General features: G+C 46.5%; 1 protein-coding gene across 6 annotated transcripts in view; it reads right to left on the reverse strand.

The window, feature by feature from the left end:
• The window catches only part of LOC146187733 (beta-hexosaminidase subunit alpha-like), a 709,199-nt gene that overhangs the window by 176,958 nt on the left and 509,519 nt on the right, over nucleotides 1-22,722 (reverse strand). The gene's annotated exons all lie outside the window — the stretch shown is intronic.

Genomic DNA, 22,722 nt, shown 5'->3' on the forward strand with positions numbered 1-22,722 from the left:
GCCCTGGTATCGTTTCATTGCGTCGGGCTCGACCTTCTTGGCACGTTCCTGACGTCACTGTCAGGTCACAAATGGATTGCAGTAGCAACTGATTATGCGACACGCTACGCCATCACACAAGCTTCACCCACGAGCTGCTCTACAGATGTCGCTGTCTTTAATTCTACACAGCGTCATTCTGCATCACGGCGCTCCTCGTCAATAACTCACTGACTGCGGTCGCTACCTTCTATCCAGAGTTATTGAAGATATCCTACCTTCGTGTTCTGCGAAGCATGTGCTCGCGACTGCGTACCATACCCAAACGACATCCTAACCGAGCGCTTCAACCGCACACTAACGAACACGCTGTCTATGTCCATATCACCTGATTCTCACTACTGGGACCTCGCACTACCATATGTGAGATTTGCCTACAATTATTGTAAGCAAAGCACGACAGCTTATTCACCCTTCTTCCTGCTCTCTGGCAGGAACCCCGTCTTCTGCTTGCCTGGAATGCCTACCGTCATCGAGGATGCCAACAACGAACTGTCGACACGTGCTGATGTGACAAGAGTCAGCGGAATCATCGAAACGGCAGTCAGGATTGATGCGCATTCCCCGACGTCTGGGACGGAAGAGCACGTGGTCCACCTAGCCTTTAAAAGGAGCCCTGCATCTGCGTTCATCTTCAGTGGGCAGCAGCGCATCGGAAACGATGTTCAGGAACCATTTTTGCTTCGTTCTTCAGGTTTGTTCTTATATGCCTACTAAATGCTTCCGCAGCGATAACCGCTGCTTATTGCTGCTGCCTTGCCCACTATGCATTGCGTATTTTTTGTCGGATGTCTGTTCATTCTCAAAGGATCTATTATTATGCGGTGACATTGAATCTAACACCGGTCCAACGCAGGAAGAAATGTTGCTTCAGCTTGTTGCAGGCCAAACCAATATGACTGCCTCTATTAACATGTTACTGGAAAAACAGAATACGTTCGAGAATAAAATCGGCGGTTTAACAGTTCGGATTACCAACCTGGAAGACAGACTATCCTGCCTGGCAACAATAAACAAAGTGGTCAGTGATCTAAAAGAAACGGTAGCTCAGCTTGAAGAAGATAATTCATACATGCTAAAAAAAATTGATGATTTAGAAAACAGAAGTAGGAGAAACAACTTGATTGTTTATGGTTTGGAGGAGGACGACGAAGAAAATCCTACCAGTCTTCAGAACGCGATCAGGAAAGAACTCTTTGAAGAAAAATTGGAAGTTGAAATCAATAGCGTAGAGAGGTGTCACAGGCTGGGAAAAAAGAAGAAAAATCAAAGCCGTCCCATAATTATGAAGTTTCAGGACTACAGAGAAAAACTTGCGGTGTTACAGGCATGTTCGAAGCTGAAAGGAACCAAATTCTCTGTGGCTGAAGACTTCTCCAGTCGAGTTCGTGAAATTAGAAAAAAGCTGTGGCAAAGCTGCTCACTGGAGAAGGGTAACGGCGCTAAAGCCAAATTGATATTTGATAAGCTAGTTGTTGACGGTTCTATGTTCGGATGGGACGAAGTGAAGAATGAGTGCTATCGTATATCAAAAAAGAGGGAATGACGGAGACATATTACGAACAGAAAGTGCACACTGATAAACGTCAACTGTCGAAGTATTGTCAGCAAAGCTACGCAACTTGAGGGCCTGCTTTTCACACATGATGTAGAAATCGCTGCACTCACTGAAACATGGTTGGGAAAACATATTTTTGACAGCGAATTCGTGCCATAAAACTACGAAGTTTTTCGAAAAGACCGAGATGGAAGGGGCGGTGGAGTGGCCATACTGTTCAAATCTTCATTGCAAATCTTTAGAATGCCAGATATTGACGATGTAGAAGGCATCTTTTGTAAATTTTACAAGAATAATGTTCGTTACATTTTAGGAGCCGTGTACAGGCCACCTAATTCCTCTGTGGAACTCCTACTGAATCTAAAAAAATACATTGAGCGCCATATAAAACAGAATGATAGGCTAATCTTGACTGGTGATTTTAATTTACCAAACATAGACTGGACTGCCTTTTCGTATTCTAATAACATCATTGAGCAAACTATGCTTGATATTTCCATTGACTTTGACCTGCTTCAGGTAGTTAAAGATTGTACTAGAGTTCACAATGGTTCACATTCAATTCTTGATCTATTTTTTGTAAATGGTGTTATCAAAGGAAACGTCGAATGCTATGTAACGACCGGTATTTCTGATCACAAAGCTGTTGTACTAACATTGATGAATTCAAACTTTGATCGCCGAAATACTGTCAGTTTCTTTCCTAATTTTTCTCGTGCACATGATGAATCTATTCTTGATATGCTTGACTTTCATTATGACCGCTTTATAAATTTTAATGGAAATATGACTGACTTGTGGCTATTTTTCAAAAGTGTTGTCTTTCAGTGCATTGAACGCTTCGTTCCAAAAATTGCCAAAAAGTCTCCAAAATGTAACCCGTGGATTACACGAGAGACATTACGCTCACAACGAAAACTAAAAAGAATGAAAAAAAAGATTAAGAGTAGGAAACTGTTCCCAAACGATCATCGATGAACAAACAGAAAAACTAAAACAGCTGATTGCCCATGATAAGGAAAGGTACTTTTCTACTCAGCTACCTACCTTCATTAAAACATCCCCTGAGAAATTCTGGAGGCAGATAACTCCAGCTTCACGATCTCATGATACTTTTAAAATAAATGATATGTGTGAGCGTGATGATGCTTTGGTGTCCACGGCTTTCAATGATTACTTTAAATCTGTGTTTACGCAGGATGACGGCTCTCTTCCTTGCTATTCCGTGAATTTGCCTTCAATCCTAATGTTGTGATTTCCGAGGCAGGTGTGCTCAATATATTATTGAAGCTTGATTTAAAAAAATCTCCCGGACCAGATGACATTCCCAACGCATTTCTGAAGCGTTATGCAGAATGGTGTGCCAAGTATTTATGCATCTTATTTAACAAATCATTAAATGAAGGCTCATTACCGGATGAATGGAGAACGGCAAGAATTAAACCAATCCATAAAACTGGAGACAAAACATCTATTCAGAATTACCGTCCGATATCATTAACATCTACAGCATGCAAGGTTTTAGAACACATCATTCATAGACATATAGCAGATTTTCTTGAACAAAACGATTTTCTAACTAATGCACAGCATGGCTTCAGACGAGGATTTTCCACTGCCACTCAGCTAGTACAAACTATACATGATTTTGCGCAGGCAATAAATGAAGGAAAGCAGACTGACGCTATATTTATGGACTTTGCATTTGATAAAGTTTCGCATAACAAGCTTCTTCACAAATTAGGCAATATACTAAAAAAATGACAAATTACTCGCTTGGATTGCAGCCTACTTAAGAAACCGTCGTCAGTTTGTAATAGTAAATAATTCCTCTTCCTCTCCAGTTCCTGTAGATTCCGGCGTTCCCCAAGGATCTGTTCTTGGGCCACTCCTTTTCTTGATTTTTATTAATGATATTGTCGATAACATCTCAGTTTCTGTTAGATTGTATGCTGATGATTGTGTGTTATATGAAAAGATTTCTACTGCTCAGGACCAAGTGCGATTAAATAACAATTTCACTAAGGTAATAGCGTGGTGTGACCAATGGCAAATGTGTGTTAATTATGATAAAACAGTATTCATGCGCATAACTCAGAAAAAGAAGCCTCTCTTGTTTAACTATACTGCTAAAAACAATGTTCTCTCTCAAGTGTATACATACAAGTACCTTGGCCTGCGGATCTGCCATAACCTCTCCTGGACAGAGCATGTTGACAACGTTGTAGCAAATGCCCTACGCAAACTATTTTTTCTCCGTCGTGCTCTGAAGCTCAGCCCCCCCAGTGTACGTTTACTTTCATATAACACTATTATTCGCCCTATGCTAGAATATGCCGTCATAATATGGGATCCGTTCACTAAATCTAACATTGCTAAATTAGACAGTGTCCGAAAGAAAGCAGTACGGTTTATTTACAATTCATATAACCGCACATCTATCACTGCTCTTCTTAATCAAAGTGGTTTGCTTCCAGTCTCTCACAGAAACCGCATCTGTCGCCTAAAGTTCTTTTTTCAGTTAATCAAAGGCCAGTACAATATTGAAACATCCAACATTATATCGTTCTCCTCGGGGTACAACACTAGACAACGGCATGATTTTACAGTCACACCATTACACGCACGAGTTAACACCTTTAAGTATTCATTTTTCCCCAGAACCATTACAGCCTGGAATAATCTAACTAATGATGTAGTAACGCAAAGTTCACTAAAAAGGTTTGAAAACCACCTTTAACTTTTTTATATTATTGTACCGCTACATTCCTGTGTTTCGTTTGTACTTTTGCAATTGTGTTGTTCATATTTAAGATCCTTGTGTTGTTTCCAGCACCGATGTACTTCCATATTGTGTGCCCACCCTGTGAAGGTCTTGTAAAAGATCGCAGTATCAATAAATAAATAAATAAAATAAAAATACCTCTGGACACGCTGACCCCGTCTGCTGGCTGCCCCATAATCACCTACGCATGTGACGCAATTGCACAAGCCACTGCAGCGCGCCAAGTAGCCCGTAGTGGGCTCGTCGCCTCTCAGACTAATCAGAAGTCTTCTTACGATAGGCGACATCGTCGCGTATTTTATGACCCTGGGTCCTTGGTTCCTTTGTGGTGTCTCTCTCTCTCGGAGAAACTTTTGTTCCCGTACAGTGGCTCTTATCGTATTATGCTCCAAGTCACCGATGTGACGTATGAACTTGCCCTTCTCGTGCCTGCATCCTGCTCCTCTCACCTCACAAATGACATGGTCCATGTTTCCCGCCAGAAGCCATACGAACTCATGCCTTCTTTGCCAGTTTAGCGCCGGGAAGGCGCTTACATCGCCGGGGGTCATGTTACGAGAAGACGACCAAGTGTTTCCAGCCCTTGCCTCGCGGAAGGAACAAGGAGATCACGACGAAGTGGGACTGTTTTTTTGCTATGTTTATTGCCTCATGGCATAAAAAGAATGCTATGACGGATGAAGGGTGTGGTCAAATAAATGAAAAAAGGTTGGCTGATGCAATGAGGTCGACGAGTGAAAGAAGATGCGGTCCCTGCGTCCAAGTGGCATATGACAGCGGATTATGGGGGGAGAGGCCAGCTGCCACCAGGTGCCGGATCCGAGTCGGCTTCAGCGCTGGGCATTCCCACAGCAGGTAATGGATGCCAGCTTCGGTATTTCTTGACCTCCAGACGGGGCACCCAGGGTGTGGATACAAATACCGGAATTGAGGCCAATTTCGAATCACCACCTGTGTCAGACACACCCCAACTCTAATCCTCCGAAGCTCTTTTCCATGGTGCTGCTATGCCAGTCACAACCGTCTTGTAAATATACAGTAAATAGATTCTTCACGTAGCAATATGACGTAGTTTTACTGGCGGAAAGTTCAAGCCCAGTGGAAGACGTGTATGTAGACGTAATATCTAAAGCTGATTGCAGGGCATTGGATTGAGTCAGTAGGTCGCTTTGTGTGCTCCACACCGTGATGTCGTCAGCGTATATGAGGAATATAACATCAGACATTTCATATAATCGGCATACTTGGGAGATAAATTCAATATTATATAATGTTGGCGACAACGCTACGCCGAGAAGAGGTACAAATAATCCTTTGCTTCAAAGAAAGATTCTACAAAACTGCGTGAAAAATGGAGCATTTCAATTGAATCCAGAATGGCAGCATGACTGATATTTTCATACGCCTTTTTGACATCCATGGTGAGGACGGTGCGTACATTGTGGCTGCGGTTGGATGATAATACTGTGGACGCCAAGATAGCCAACTCGTCGTCTGTGCCTATAGATGGTCTAAAGCCAATTTGGGCCAGGTGGTAGAAACCGTGATGTTCAAGCCACCAGGATATTCGCGTGGCGAGCATTTTCTCAGCAAGCTTGCAAATTGTTGGCGTTAAGGATATAGATGGAAGGTTGCTAAGGTCTTTTGGCGTTTTCTACGGAACTGAAGAGCGCAAACAGAAGACAATTCACAGAAAAGAAGCAGAGAACACAAGGACAGGCGCTATCCTTGTACCTGTCCTTGTGTTCTCTGCTTCTTCTCTGTGGATTGTCTTCTGTTTGCGCTCTTCAGTTCCGTAGAAAATCATGAACCAACTAGGCCCAACCGAAATTTTACTGTTGGCGTTTTCCCCGGCTTTGGAATAGGAATCACAATAGCCGATTTCCAGCTCTCTGCTACATCGCCGTCTAGCCATACCTTGTTTATGGTGTCAAGGAGTTGAGGAAGTGCCTCACAACTAAGGTTCTTGTAAACCTCGTACTCAACGGAGTCCGGCCCAGGCACTGTCTTTCAGTTGGCTTCATCTATAGCTGCAATTTATTCAGGCATGGAAAATATTCTCGCGATTCCCTCGGCGTCGCCAGCAGATGGCAGCTTATCGACATGAGCTTGCATGTCCCAAAAGGAAGTTCTTATGTATAACTGGTGCAGGCAAGATGTCATACTTGGGGGAAAACTTGCGCGCTGCTTTCCTTGCGAAATCATTCGGAGACAAGCTTGCTTCAAAGCGTGCTCTGCATCAAGACGACGACAGGCGTGCTCCACGGCATGGAAAGTTCGCCAGAAATACGCATTCGATGAATGTGTGGAGAACTGCTCGCACCACAGGTGCCGTCATGAGAGATCGCGCTCATACCTTCGAGCCTTAGCAGTAATGTAATTCAGTCTTGTGCGTGCTTACGCAAAAGTTGGGTCTCTATAGTTGCAGTCAATTCCGCTTGTCGACAACCAGCCTACAAGTTGAGCAAAGGCACAACCGGTGATGGTCGACCAACCTCCTCCCAGGTGATGATTGTAGCCTCCTTCAGTGCGCTTTTTATGTGGTCTAGAAGCAATGGTCTCGACTCCACAGAGTAACTTTGAAGAACTGAGCATGGGTCTAGATATGACGCTTGAAGGCATGTAAGATGTGTTTCCTTCCGTATGAATTCAGTCACGAGTCTGCGCTTGTTGTGTGTACCTTTCTCGTCCTTAGTTTTGTGTGCGCAGTATACTTTCAAGATAATCGTCGAGCCAGTGATGGATAGAGGTCGATGATGATAGGATGATGGCCTCTCCCCCAGGAGTCTGGCTCCAAGTGCCACGAGGGAGTGCCGGGTCCTGATCACTACTCAAGATCTGGAGCGCATGTCCCACTTCGAGTATGAAGCACAGCCGTTGTGGGTGTATCGGGATGGCTCAGGAGTACAAACAAAGCATCCTAAAAGTCGTCCCGTCCTGCCTTTTCCAACAGCGAGGACTTAAAGTAGAGTACCCCCCGTCCGGGTGAGGTGCATGAAGCCACCACCAACTATGCTGGACATCACGGGTATTGGTGCCTAACATTCAAAACCGTCCCAGAGTTATGCAGGAGGGAGAGCCATCGCCAGGTCTGACTTAGACTGGCACAAATACAACAGAAAACTTGTATCAGATCTCAAGAGGCAGTGGCTTTCTCTTTGAAGCTAGATCAGGTTGTTTTATAACTCAAAGCTACAAAAGAAAGTTTAATCAAGAAGATGAAACTTGTGCTATGTGCAATAGATGCTGAGCATATTTACGCCGATGAAAGGTGAAGGATTTACTAATGAAAGCTGGTTGCAACAGCATCAGAGCCCTTAACTCCAACTCCTCAGTATAGCCACTAAGCAGCGCCTGACTTTTGGATAAGGCGGCACCCTCCTCGTGGCGGCCAAGAAAAACCTGACTGGGTCGGCGGCTCTGCCTGTGCTGCAGCGCGTATCTCGCAGTCTTTCTACGTCGACGCAAGCTTCTTTCTGCCCCTTGGTGAGTATGAATCATGTATCATGGGCCTCATTGTGAACCGGCAGTAGGCTAAAGTAAAAAAAAAAACTGCGGCTGCCTTCTAGCGAAATGTTCAACGCAAGTGCCAACGATCTTACGTACCGTGTACCCTTTCGCGTGGAAACGTCACCGCCGCTATATTGTCGCTTGCGGCATAGGGTGCCGCGGACTAGTTAACAATTTCATTGTTTGACTCTTTCACAGCCGCACGAAACGAGGCTAAATTACCGTGTGATTACAGTGCGTATGCATGCTCTAGTTCAAGAAAAACGCCCTCCGCTGGCTGCTAACCGGCTCAATCTGAAATATGTGCGCGTTTAATTTGTGATCGCGGTAAAAACCATCAGTTATGTTACTCTTTTCGGCAGCTGCACAAGTATAAAAATTACACGTACGTCAAGCAACGAAACGAAACGTGAGGACGGCAAACTAGAGCTACCTTAAAACATTCGTTGTCTCAATGATAACCGCCAGTAGGTTTAAAAAGGAAACTTTCAGCAATAGACAGCATTTGATGCAGATTTATAATTACTGAGCAGCCGTCAATAGCATTTCAATCAGTATCCTGAGCTGGCATTTCGCTTCTAATGCGCGATGTCCCTAGGAAAAAGCTCTGGCTAGAGAGCTTCAAGCATATAAGTTAAGGACGATAGGCAGCTCAGCAGCAGAACACGGTCAGCGATACCTAACGACGAACACCGAAACTCCTGCCGCGGCTAATTCGAACGTTTCTGCAGTCAAGTCAAGTCAAGTCATCTTTATTTCAACATCACAAGGATGCTAGGGGCGCAGCCGAAAAGCCTATTAACGGCTTGACGAGGGGCTGCGCCCCTTACAAAAACTTGGTAACTTCGGCGTATGACTTGACTATGCAATGAAATATAATTTTAACAGAAACAACAGGGCGAAATGGCACTTTCATATAAGGTTTAACTAAATACTGTAGAAAAGGTGACATACGATTGCGGCAAGGAAGAAAAAACATACACGCAGTGTGGAAAACATATTTACAGAACTGCACACTTTCAGTGAGGTAATAAAAATAATAGCGTTATCTGCACACTGTAACTATTGAATTGTGTTTAGAAGAAGAGGCAAGGTGTAACTAATGCTCTGCCGTCCGTAATTTGTTCGGGTTTCTGGAATGACGAAATGATTTTTTGTACGAGTGCTGTAATTGTGAGACTTGCTTTCAAGTCTGTAGAGTTCCTTGAAGAAGATAGCTGTGTTTATGGCTGTAGTCCTGTAGCGCCTTAATAAAGTTTGTTCATATTGCTGCGGGATAGGAATTATATTCAATTTACAAAAAAAATCGCTTCTGTTGGTGCATCTCGAGAAACGTTGACGATGATTCTAAGGGCTCGTTTTTGTAATCTATGAAGCTTGCTAACAATCGAAAAGGTGGTGGTCCCCCAAACCAAAAAGCAGTATCCTATAACAGAAGAAAATAGGGACTGAAAGATAATTTTTTTTACAGATTGCGGTAAGCAATACCGAAGCCTGGAAAGAATACCCGCTACCTTAGCTATTTTGATAATCGTAGTATCTACATGTTTATTCCATGATAAATGTTCATTAAAATACACTCCAAGGCTTTTAAATTCCGGGATGCTTAAGCTTTCTGTGTTACCTTCCAGTATGTGGACTCGGTATTTCGAAGCATTACGTGTGCGAGGTATCAGCTAAACGGGGCGTAAAAAGCGAAAACCAGCACAGGATCAACTTACATGTTAAGGGACAAGCATACCTTGAATGCAGTCACCAGCGACTCATGTCCGCGTAAGGTGTCTATCAGAAAGACTGCGCCTCAGAGGGGTTAATTACGCTGCCTATTCCTATTGCGGTTTCGTATATTCACGTGCTTAAGCTTATTTGCATGGAAGCTTTCGAAGATCGATCTCCACGAATTCGCATGACACACGCCTGGCTATATATCGACTGGCTGAGCGCCCAGACTCCGATTTCTGCGCGTCGTATACATTGGTTTATTTATTGCGTTTTCGCATCGTGACAACGATTAAAGTATTTTATGTGCCTTAACTTCTTTGCAAGTCGTGCATAACACAAATTAAAGCAGTGGATCCATACCGACTTTATGCAATCGGTGCAGACGCCTAGAAGGCGCTTTTTAGCGCCTTTTTTGTGGCGCCCCCTGGTCAGCGCAAGTCTCCCATTTCCCCAGGGGCCGATGATTTTTTTCCTCGAGAAAATTAGCCCGATCGACGATAGCAGGGTTTCAGGAGATCCACATGAACGACTTGTGTCTTGCGAAAATGGCGGTTATCCGCCGTTACTTTGGCGACGACATAATTCACGTCATTCAGGACCATCGTTCTTGTGCAGAAACTTCTCGTACGCTCCTGGGTTGCGGGTCCAAAGCCAGACGAAGTCTCCGGGAGAGTATCACGATGACACAGGTCGCAGTAGCCTTTCGCGAGGCTCTGAGAGGCCACTGTGCCTACGCGGGCTGTACGATGGGCTTCTTCGGAATGGCATAGTATCTTACCAACCGATGCGGTGTAAGATGGTATCGAGGAAAACGCAGAGAGTATTGGCACCCAGAAAATAGAAAGGAAATACCACGTAACCTCATTATTCGCGATGTTGTATGCGTACGTGACATACTGTAGCACAGCATCCAGGTTGCGAAGTTCACCATTAAAAATACTAGTACATTTAACACGGACACAGATATAGAAGAAGACAGGACGACAGGCGCTAGTATTTTTATTAATGATGACATACCAACTAGCCCAGCTTTCTGCCTTGAGTGCGATGGTCAGGCGAGACATACATGGACAACATGGATGTCAGGGTGCGGTTGGTGCGCTAGGTGAGACCATTGTCTGCGGGTGATACGGTGTGAAGTGTTGGTAGTCTAATCCACAAATCTGTAGAATTTCTTCCACGATATCAGCAGTAAATTGTCGTCTACGGTCGCTTATATCACAGGGTGCGCCATGGTGAATAATAACAGAGTGTAGAAGGAACGACGGAACGTCAGCACCCTTTACAGTAACGAGAACAACGACCTCCGCGGATCTGGTGAGATAGTAGAAGCAGACAATGACCCAGCGGCGGCCCTCTAATGTCTTTGCAAAAGAACCAAGCAGGTCAATTCCAACCTTTTCTAAAGGTGGAATAGGTAATATGACGGGCTGCAAAGAACCGCAGGCGTGGTGGTACATGCCTTAAGTCGTTAGCATTGATCACATGTGGCAAAGTACTGCTTGGTTGTCTTATAAACTTGCTCTTATAAACGTGATCTTATCTTGCATAGCATGCGCGCGGAGACTTTTCGGGGCGACCGAAAGCAGAGAAGCACCGTCAACTGAGTAGTTCTTGAACAAAATACCCTCTTTGAGGCTAAATGGCGTTGAATCTCCTCCTCTTCTGCCTATTCTATAAAAGGATGCAATGACAGGTCGCTGCGCTGCTCTCGCCTAAAGGTCGCCATACTGGAAAACGTCGGAGCGAACAAGGCTAATCCCCCATCGAAACCGTTGAATAAAGTCGCCAATGGGTGGCGTGAGTCTGAATCACTCTGATGTCACCCACGTTTGTACGCGACACCAAAGTTATGTTCTTGTAGGTTTAATGCTCAGCGCGACAGACAACCATATGGATCGCGAAGTCCGATGAGCCAGCATACAATGATGGTCGGTAACGATAGTCAAGTGGCGTCCATACAGGAGCTTTTCAAAAGGAATTAGATTACATTACTAATTACTTCGCTGAAAATCGCAGAAAAATATTTAAATTACATTACTCATTACTGCCCCCAAAAGTAATGAAATTACATTACAATTACTTCTACTGAGTAATTAAATTACTTTTATATTACTTTCTAGTTTCCATCCATGCAAAAACGAAGTAAAGCTAGTGAAAAAAACACAACTTCTTCTCCAGGCGCAAATCACACACCTACTTTCGTCTTCCCGCCAAATTACGTCCAAGAGACTTATTCCTTCCCTCTTTCCTAAAGCCCTTGCCATTACCAGAACAAGACAAACGCAACAAAAAAGAAACAAATAGCAGAAGCAGGGTCGAACGGTCGTGAACAGCGTCTTGCTGGCCCGCAGCTGTCTGCGCCATTTCAAGGGCCCGAAGAAGCTAGCTTATTTATTGCTTCCGCTGTCCTAAGAATCGACGTCGGGACCTTGTACTCACTGCTCAGTAATGCTCAAGCCATGGCGGCTCACGCCATGAACCCTTCCTCCTATCTTTTCCCACATCAATCCTCCCTCGCCCAGTGGCGACGAGTGTAACCAAGCCCCACTGTGCCCTAGCCGAAGCAACAGGAAGGGCCACTGCGCCGCGCTCCCAACTAGTTTTAAACTCCAGCCTTCTTGCACCATCTCTCCCTTCGGCATACCCTTGACGCCTCGTATCCTGCTGTTTGGAGAATGGTTGTCATGGGATAGCCGCACTAAGTGACCCTGCTACACACGAGGTCTCACACGCACTGTTCTGCTCAATTCTATCTCCTTTTGCCGATGCGTTACGCTGGCTTTGGCTGGCCGCTCGTCGTTCCTGCTTTCGCGGCACTCTACTTTGTTGTATATTGGAGGAGTAGTGGCGCACTTTAGTAAAAGTATTTTTGAAAGAAATCAATTACTTTTGCTGCTAAATTACTACCGAAAAGTAATTCATAACATTATTAAATTACCAACCCGAAAAAGTAATTTATTAGATTACAAATTACCACAAAAAGTAATTAAATTACAGTAATTTCATTACTGTAATTCAATTACTGCCATGTCTGGTACGGTCGGAACTTGTGCACAGCGAACAAAACTGCTAGGCCCTCCTATTAGGTGACTGTGTACTTGCGTTCACATTTTGTTAACGTGCGACTGGGGTTGGCAACAAGATACTCAGCCCACTATGCAGCTTTGAAAAGCACCGCCCCAAGACCAGCGTCAGTGTCACTGCTGAAGTGGCGCAAGAGTGGTTATAGAATACTTGAGAAAGTTGAAAGTGGATTCACACCCCGAGGAATCCTTATGCAGGAGAGAAGCGATGAGATGGGCAATTGTGCAAAGCCAGCAATGAAGCGACGGAAATAAGACGAGAGTCCGATGAAGGCTGTGAAGAGTGCGTGGAGTTTCCAAGTTTCGTACTGCAGCGATCTTTTGCGCACTTAGAAAAACAGCGCCAGCAACAAAGCGCCTTTCCTCCGTCTGCCGATGCGCCGCTCATTTACCCCTTCCCTCTCCCGCGCATGCCTTGATAACCAGGCCCGGCGCGGGGGCTATAATAAATGGAGGCGCATGCCGTCGCCTGCGTTCTCTGGCCGGCATAGTCTTCAGTGATGGCATAGACTGGCCGGCACAGTCTTCAGTGCGGGTGCTCCTGATGCTGGCTCCTGACCACCCCTGACATGGGAGAAATAAACCCCTGTGTTTACATCACCCGCCTCGAGTCAGTTCGAGTGCCCTCGGGCGGAGGAATCGCCTAGAAATGGCGGCCAACGTGGGGCTTGATTAGCATCCACGTGGACGATTCTCTGCCGACCAGGAAACGCACGGGTGAGCTCAAGGTGGTTGTCCTTCGTTCAATAGGCGTGACGCCGTTTTGATTTTAGGCTTGCGCAGCTGAACTGCCGGAATGCAGTGTAATAATGCACAGAGCATTGTTTATTTTGTTCTGGGTTGTGTGCGGTCCTTTTTTGGTTCTGAGAGTGGTTTTTTGCATAGTTGTAGATAGAGATGTAATTTGTATTTTTTAGATAGACGTGAGTCGCCGCGATTAGCCTTTGTGATAGTCGTGCGCGAACAGTCCCTTTCGGCCGGCCTTTGTTGTTGAGCGGGAATGCCGCCGAAAAGGGATGTTCCAGATAGGGCCACCGCTTTGGACGCCAGTGTGTCCGGAAGTTCAGATGAAGGACGCGGTAGAGCCTGCGCAGGTTACCGATGCGGCCGCCCTGATGAGGCAGGTAACCGAAATGTTTTCGGTGTTAACCAGTCAGCTCGGTTAGGTGGCTAGCGCCAACCAATCTGCAGCTGCGGCGATAGTCTTGCGTCCGCGGATAAATGTAGAGTTCCCCGTATTTTTCAGCTACACGGACGTGAAGTCAGTCTACGAGTTCTTACAAGACCGGCACTGGGTCCCCCAGATGACGGGATGCTAGGGCAAGTGCTGTCAGTAGCACTTTTCGAGAGCGCGGCGCGATAGAGACGCTGCAAACCGGCTTTCCAGTCGATGGCAGACTTTAAAGATCGCTTCCGCGCCAAGTCCTTGTCGCCTGAATACGAGCGCTAGATGCTTGAGGAGCTCGTGTTGCGCACCCAACACCTCGAGTGCATACGCGCTATGCAGAAGTTCTACAAGAGCGCAGGTCCCCGGCAACCGGTCTTTATCAGGTAGCGCGCGTGATCAGAAATCCGCGCTTTAAGCCGTATTTGCGGGTTTTTCAAACCTCGAGACACCGGAATCGAAGGCTGAGGAGGCGGATTTACTCGCCGAATTGTGCTTTGAAGACGGAAGAGCGAGTTGGTATCGATTCATATTGGAAGGGCGCGAAAAGACACCAGACGAAAAGAAGAAGACGTACACACGTGCTTCTTCCTTTTTTCCCGTGTCTTTTAGCGCTGTGCCCTTCCAATATGAATTGTGCTACCAGCCACCTCCAAGGCCAGCCGTATCGCTAGAGCCGCGATGCGCCTGGGCCGGTGGTCAAGACTCCGCGCCGCGCGCCAGTGGCGCAGACACAAGGACAGTATGGTAAGAAAGACCAGCGGAAGGCTTCGCTATTCCTCGCGCTCTTGACCACTACGGGTTCGATCAGCGGCTGGGATCATCAGCGATGCCCGTGTAGGCGCGGAAAGACGTCGCCAACCACTTCGTGGAACGCGGGATCCCTCAACCGAGCGGCAGGCGTACGGTCGGCTTTGCTAGAACTGAAACCAGCCTGGCCACGTTGCACGCGAGTGTCAAGCAATGTGTATACAGGGAAACGCTGATCGCCGGCGGCGATAAGTGGTAGCACCGGCCTGTCGCAGTTGGCGGGAGAATTTCGCCGGGGCCATGGCGGATATTGGGAAGGGTACACCGCGTAACCGCACCAGTGGCACAGCGATCTTTGTTCCCCTCGCTTGTAGAGCGCAGCCAGTGTTGCGGTTAGTTGGTCAAAGCACTCACGGGCTCGGCGTTGTTCCTGATCGGTGACGACGTGTGCCATAGATGTGACATCCGTGTCAGGCCCATTCAGCTTAGCAGCCGGGACGGCAAAAGCGGGCAGTGCGTCTCGTGGTGCGCTTTGAGGGCCGAAAACGGAGGCACCGCTACCTGCCAGGCTTGGCCATACCAGTTATTCAGGGGAGGGATTTTCTTTCTAGCGAGGGCATTATGCTTGACATGGGGGAAACGGCTATGGCTGCGGCCCCTTCAACCCCCTAATTCTCTTTGTTAGCGCAGCAGGGCAGGAATGCGCCGCTTAGCGAGCGGACGTCCAGGCAAAAGCACCGATGCTTGGGCCAGTTGGTAATGATCCATAATAAAACCCATTCGCAGCACAAATAAAACAACGACAAGAAAATACACACGACAGGACGAATGCTGCCCTTCGTCAGCATTCGTTCTGTCTTGTGTATTTTCTTGTCGTTTTTTAATTTGTGCTGCGAATGGGTTTCAACATGGGCGTCCAGGCTTGTGTGGCAGACGGCTCCCCCGAGACGCTGAAAGACGGTGGCCCATTAGAAGCAATTTTCGCGCCTTGCTAAGGACCCGGTAGTCAGCGCCGAAGGCCTGCGGAAAGTTTACTCCCGTTTTCTAATTGCTTCACAGAGAAACCGGGCAGAACTGACGTGCCTCATCAGGAGACTGAAACGGGTGTTGCGCGCCCTTTCAGATGTCACCCGCGGCCGTTAGGCGTGTATAAGAGACAGCTTCTCGACAGCGCCCTTGACGAGATGATTGATACTGGAGCGGTGAGACCCTCACAAAGTCCCTGGGCGTCCCCAGTGGTTCTAGCGCCAAAGAAAGATGGTTCGGTCAGGCTGTGTGTTGATTATCGAAAGCTCAACTCACTGACGCCTACGGTTTCGTACCCTTTCCTGTCGATCGAGGCTGTGATATGTACGCGTTAGGGAACACAAGGTTCTTCACAGTCCTGGATGCAAGCAGTGGGTGCCAGTTTGATTGAAATGGCGGAAGGTGACATTCAGAAGACCGCATTCACCTGCCACAGCGGGCTATTCGAACTTATTCTACTCCCGTTTGATTTGCCTAATGCCTGGAGCACGTTCATACGACTGATAGACATCGTGCTGGGCGATGCAAGGGGCAACTACGTGATGGCGTACCTCGACGACGTCATGATATTCCCACAGTCCTTTGAAGAGCACCTCATTCACCTGAACTCAGTTCTTAAAAGAATGAGACATGCGGTTCTAACGATCAACCCAAAGAAAGTGGAGTTGGCATCAAGGAGAAAGAACTTCTTAGTCTTTGTGGCTGACGATGGCACTTTGAGAGCGAACAATGACAACCTGCAGGCAATTCTGAACTGCCCCTGCCCAATTGACAGGAAAAGCCTGCAGAGGTTTATGGGAATAGTTTATTTATTTATTTACTTGAGCATACTGCAGGCCCAGTGAAGGGCCCCGGCAGGAGGGGCAACAATTGCAAAACAAAGAGCAAAACATAAAGTACAAAACATGAACATATAATTTAGAGAAGTACAAAGCAAGATGCAGAAAAACGGCATCAGTGAATGGCCTTTTCTATGTTGTCAATATCAAGAACTGATTCATAGTAGAAAGGTACAGCGCAAAAAGACACAAGACGAAAGGAAGGGGACGGACAGACTTGCGCTGTACCTTTCGTCTTGTGTCTTTTTGCGCTGTACCTTCCAGTACGAACAAATACCAACTTGCCCAATTGTCTATCCTTCTTCAAGAAGTGATGATAACTGTAGCTTATTCCATTCGGTAATGACGCGCGGGAAAAAGGAAAACCTGATGATGTTAGTTCTTGCAAAGTAAGGTGTTAATGGAATAGAACGGCGGCGCAACACGGAAACGGAGACAGACAAGAAGGGGACACCACATGCGCACACTACCAACTATTTATTAAACGGAAAGGTGGCATATTTATACGTCCATCTCAAGCATCACACTCATCGCCATAGTCCGCTCCAAACCCAACACGTGAACTCCGAGCAGCACCAACAGGAAATCAGACAAGATATTTCTAACCTCAGTAGATAAACTATCAAAAACAAAAAAAAAAAAACATTTTTTTTCCTTTTTTTAAAAACGGAAGGCAGGCCATATCTCATAGCAAATGCAGTGTGGACCGACAACAGCAGAGTAAGACATTAGAAGCGACCAGCCCGAACCCTAACAAATATAAAATAACACGATAAAACAATCGTAGCAAAAGCAGAGTCAAAACAGTTAAGCAAAAGCAGTCAGAACCCTAAGCCAACAACAAAAGATGATCGTAGCAAAAGCAGAGTCAAAACAAATGAAGCAAAAGCAGTAGAAGAAACTAGGCCAACAACAACAAAAGACGATCATAGCAAAGGCCGAGTCAAACAAAGGAAGCAAAAGCAGTCAAAAACCTAAACCAACACCAACATTTGTAGCTCAAGGAGAGTCAAAGAAATGAAGCAAAAGCAGTCAAACACAATCGTATACCAAAGGCATAGTCAAAAAAGGGGGGGCAAAAACAGTCAGGAACCTAAAAGCAACTAAAAACGATCGTAGCAAAAGCAGAGTCAAAACAAAAGAAAACAACAGCGGTCAAACCTAAAACAACAGCAACAAAAAGCACTGGTATCAAATGCAGAATCAAACGAGCGACGAAATTAACAACCCGCCTAACTAAACATCACAAGGCCGTTAAAAATTCCGGGCTTAAAGTCGCACAGTGCATGCCGTCACAAAAAATTATCAAGGAATGAAACTTCATTTCTACGGAGGGATACAGACGAGTCGCTAACACAAATGCTACCCTTCTTTTTGATCATGAAGGCTTCAAGAATTTCCCGTGCCACCTGATCGCGACTCGTGCCCAGAATCCTGCACCAACTCGCCCCCCAGGCCGTTATTCTAAGGTGTTAATGATTCGGTGTGTGTATTTCTTGTTGCCCCAGACGTTGCCTCTTTATACGGGAGAAAAGTAAGCGCAAAAAAAGACAAACACAAGAGCGGAGACAGGACAACGTGCTACTCGCAACTGATTCTTTTATTGAAATCACACACAATATATAGGGACATCGTCACGCCACCTATCAGCTCCGTGTACGTCAGAAGGCAATTTTATTGTCTACCAATAAATTCCATGTTTAACATATGGTGACCTAAACCCGATAAAAACACCTTACTCTTTACAAACAAAATGACAAGTTGTACGTAAAGGGCCAAAGTAACATAAAATAAATCAATAACCAATAAATTTAATGTTTAATACCGGATGCACTAATACCGATAAAAACACCAATGACTTTAAAAACAAAATGAAACATGGTTGCCAGTAGCGCGTTTTCCTGTCTCCTTTCTTGTGTTTGTCTTTTTTGCGCTTACTTTTCTCCCGTACGATCATGAACAAACTAGCCCAGCAACAAGATTTACTTCAGTTACCTGTTTAAGATGCTGCTCAGGAGCCATTGACAATTTATTATTTTTCAGTAGAAAGAGAAACTTTAGCCTTCAAGGGACTGTATGTTATGTTGGAGCATTAGGACAAATGGTGAGTAAGTGATGCGATATTTATAAAATATGAACCGAAAATCTTGCGTTGAATTCTTTCAAGAGCACTTATATTAGTTTTTGTGTGCTCATCCCAAACACCGCATGTGGTTGCAATCTGCAGGCAATTCAACCCCGTTCGGAGCTCGCAAGGGCGTTGAACCTGCTGTTGCGTAAAGGCTCGAGGTGGGTCTGGTCTGGGGTAAGCAACAGAATGACGTATTTGTTGCCTTGGCTAGCGCGATAGCGAATACCGCTAGTTTGCGCCTCCCCGACCTGAACAAGCAGTTTGTCTTTGAGACAGTCTTGCTGCCGGTGTTGGAGCTGTTTTATTGCAGGAACACGAGGGCAAGCTGCGCCCTGTCGCGTTCGCTGGACGCATGCTCACATCGGCGGAGCGGAATTACTCTGCGACCGAAAAGGAATACCTGGCGATAATGTCCGCATTGTCAAAGCTCTACATGTACTTGGAGCGGTTTTCACCGTGCAGACAGATCACCAGGCACTTTCGTTGTTATAAAGAGGCTGAAAAACCCCGTAGGCAGACTGGCGATATGTGCGCTGACGTTGCAACGTTACGCGTACGCCATTGAGTACCGCCGGGGCAACAGGAATAAGGCGACCGAAGCTTTATCGCACGGTGGAAAGCTGGCGGAAGCGCTGCAGAGGCGCTGTCCGGCACTACTGAAACCGGCGTTGCCGCTAGTGTCGGGCCATGCTTAGTCAAAGAGAGCGAGGAGGCGGACAGAGGTCCCACGCAAGCGCTGCGAGAAAGAATGCGCCGCAGCTGTTGGCGGCGACTACTTGCCTGCCAAGGAGCGAGACAGATAAATTTTTCTTGAGGCGTAGCGTTCAGTAGGGAAGAGGTGATGGAGGCCCATAAAGCAGATGATCTATGCCAGCGGGTGCTGACAGAGCTTGCGAGTAGTGCAGCTTCCATCGGGAACGCTGAGGGCAAGTACGACGCGTATCTGCTGGGCGATGATGGTTTAGTGATCCGCTACATCCCCCAACTTGACGAGGGAGAGGCGATTACATCCCCTTTCCAAGTCGTGGGGTCGTGGTCCCGAGGAAGTTGCGGAAACAATTCCTCCGCTAATTTCATGACTCAGCGCTGGCATGCCATGGCAGCGCCAGTAAGACTCACGGCAAGTTATGTGGTGGTGTCGCGACCTGGCCAGGTATGAGAAAGGATCTGCTGGGATACACCCGTACATGCCCTGTTTGCCAGGTCTGGCATTTGAAGCCGGTAGTTAGCAACTACCCGTGGCAAGTGGTCGCGTGCGATATTATGGGACCCTTCCCTCGGTCCGCGCGCAGAAACCAATATATCCTGGTAATAACGGACCACTCTTCCAATTGGGTTGATGTATTCCTTCTTAATAAGCTTGTGTCGGAACGGATTTAGAAGAGACTGTTGGAGGCATTCACTCATTTCGGTTTTCCTTCCAACCAGATCACAGACAATGCTTCGCATTTCACAAGCAAAGTCTTTGTGGATTCCTGTCGGGCGCTTCAAATCCGCCACAGGAGAACGAGTCACGACCACGCTCAGAACAACATAACCGAGAAAGTGAATCGGAATGTTAAGAGTATGCTGGTCGCGACCACCTACCAGCACAGAGATTGGAACGCACGGCTGTCCGAACTGGCGTTTGCCACTAGAACAACAGCAAACAAGTCGGTGGGTATGACACCCGCATATTTGAATTTTGGGAAATATATCGCTTTTCCGCTAGAGAATGCCCTGCTTGACACGGCGGGGTCGGTGCCCCCTCCGCTTACGCAGTACGCAGAAAGGCTCCGCGAGCGCCGTGAGGCAGCGCAGCGCGTGGCTCGTGAAAACCTCGATGTCGTGCGCATGGAGCCGATCAGTACAGCAAAGGTCGTCGTCATGTCGCTTTCAGTACGGGAGACTGGTACTGAAAAGAACGCACCCGTTAAGTAACGCAGCTATCGCACAAGTGGATTGGACTGTTCGAAATTACGACACGGACTACGCCGCTCACCTATCAGCTGCGGTTGTTGACGAGCGATGAAACGGCCGGTCCGGTGCACGTCACAAACTCACCATGGAATGTACGTGGCTCTAGCTGATGGTAGAAGGTCGTCGCTTTTTCAGTTGGCTGTACCTTGCGTGGTAGCCATTGGAAAAAACTCTTGAGGCGGTAATGGTGGTAAACCTTCTACATGGCGGATGTGGCCAGGTACTGGCAAATCCAGGACGTTTTCGCCCCGCACATCCACCAAATGTACCGGATAAAATGGTTTTAATAAAGGTGAAGCATATACGGTCGGCGCGCGTCTTCTTTCAACTCGAACTCCTCAGTAAGCCGCAAAGCAGCGTAACAATATTTTACTGGAGTGTGGCACTATCCTTCCAGATGTCGATGGGGACACATTCACCCGTGCCGAGGCCCTGTCGTTTAGAGGTAACAAAGGATGCATGAAGGACTTGGCAGTGGAGGTTTGCAAGAGACGTTTGGAAGATTGGTGGATAAATAGCAGGGAGGGGACGCGTGGAAGCTAAATCGAAATTAAATGCGGGCCTTTAAAGATGACTGGAGTCTAAAAGTAGTCGGTAAAGTTGAAGTGCAAGCTAAGTTAAAATCATAAAAACGAATGTTCAGCATGGTGATGACTGCCGCCAACCCGTTTCAAAGGGAACGCTCCTAACATACATACATACATACATACATACATACATACATACATACATACATACATACATACATACATACATACATACATACATACATACATACATACATACATACATACATACATACATACATACATACATACATACATACATACATACATACATACATACATACATACATACATACGTACGTACCGTCTGTTGCAGAAGTTTGCGGCCCAACGCGCCGTGCAGAGGAGCAGTATCGCTCCCGAGAGGCGGCGCTGCGCCCGCCGGCGCTGCCTGGTGACGCAGCTATAAAGAGTGAGGAGGCTTGTTCTCTTCCCTTCATCCCGCGGCTGAGAGCAAAGATGTGCGATATCAACCGCGGGATGAGGAGAAGAGAACAAGCCTCCTCACTCTTTATAGCAACGTCACCAGGCAGCGCCGGCGGGCGCAGCGCCGCCTCTCGGGAGCGATACTGCTCCTCTGCCCGGCGCGTTGGGCCGCAAACTTCTGCAACAGACGGTACGTACGTACGTACGTACGTACGTACTTACATACATACATACATACATACATACATACATACATACATACATACATACATACATACATACATACATACATACATACATACATACATACATACATACATACGTACGTACGTACGTACGTACGTACATACATACCTACATACATCACGTAAAGTTGTATTGCAGGGTCACTGAGGGTGCGGACGGCGTAATGTGGCGACGTAGCTTACGCTGTCGGTGGTTCTTGAGGTGCAGTCAGTAGTGTCAGTGTTGCACCAAGCGCCTGTTGGGCTTTCCTCCGACGATGTCCGAGAGCTTCGCTGCTTGAGGCTTTTGGGATTAAGGTAACAGCCTACGCAGTTCTCGCACCAACTCGTGGATAATGCCCTGCAGGCTGGGCTTGCCGATTAGGCATTGTTGAGGCTTCAAGGGATCGATTGCACTATGCAAGCGTCCATAGTTCTCTCCATGGAGGACGCTTCCCTTTCAAATTCCGACTCGGTTTCGGGCAGATCTTTAGGAGGCCAAAAGTAACTCCGCAAAGCCTCACATCAAACGGTTCATTTCTTCTTCGGCCATATTAGGGTCAGTTCGACGAAAGAAGCACTTTATGGACTTATTGCGGAGTTTAATTCTTGATTGAAGGAGGGAGTGAATCTTTTATTCCCGAGGACATAGTAAAACTCTTAACAGCTCCAGAATGAGCGTGTCCCAGTTGTTCAGAGAAGTACAAATGATACATGGTTTAACAGCGCGAATGTAACAGACGGGGAGACTAGAAGTGAGAACACACGGCGCTGACTACCAAATTATTTTTTTTTTCAGGAAAGACTGCTTTTATACGCTAAAAAACGTAGCATTGATAAAAATAAAAAGATAGTACCACATAAGATTCCTAAATGTTTCCTTAGCCACAGTAAAGTACGACTTGTGAGTGAAAAACGATCAACTCCGCCGAGCGA

Source organism: Amblyomma maculatum, chromosome 5 (genome assembly GCF_055883805.1).
Source record: "Amblyomma maculatum isolate TAMU_Amacu chromosome 5, ASM5588380v1, whole genome shotgun sequence".
Taxonomy (NCBI): Eukaryota; Metazoa; Arthropoda; class Arachnida; order Ixodida; family Ixodidae; genus Amblyomma; species Amblyomma maculatum.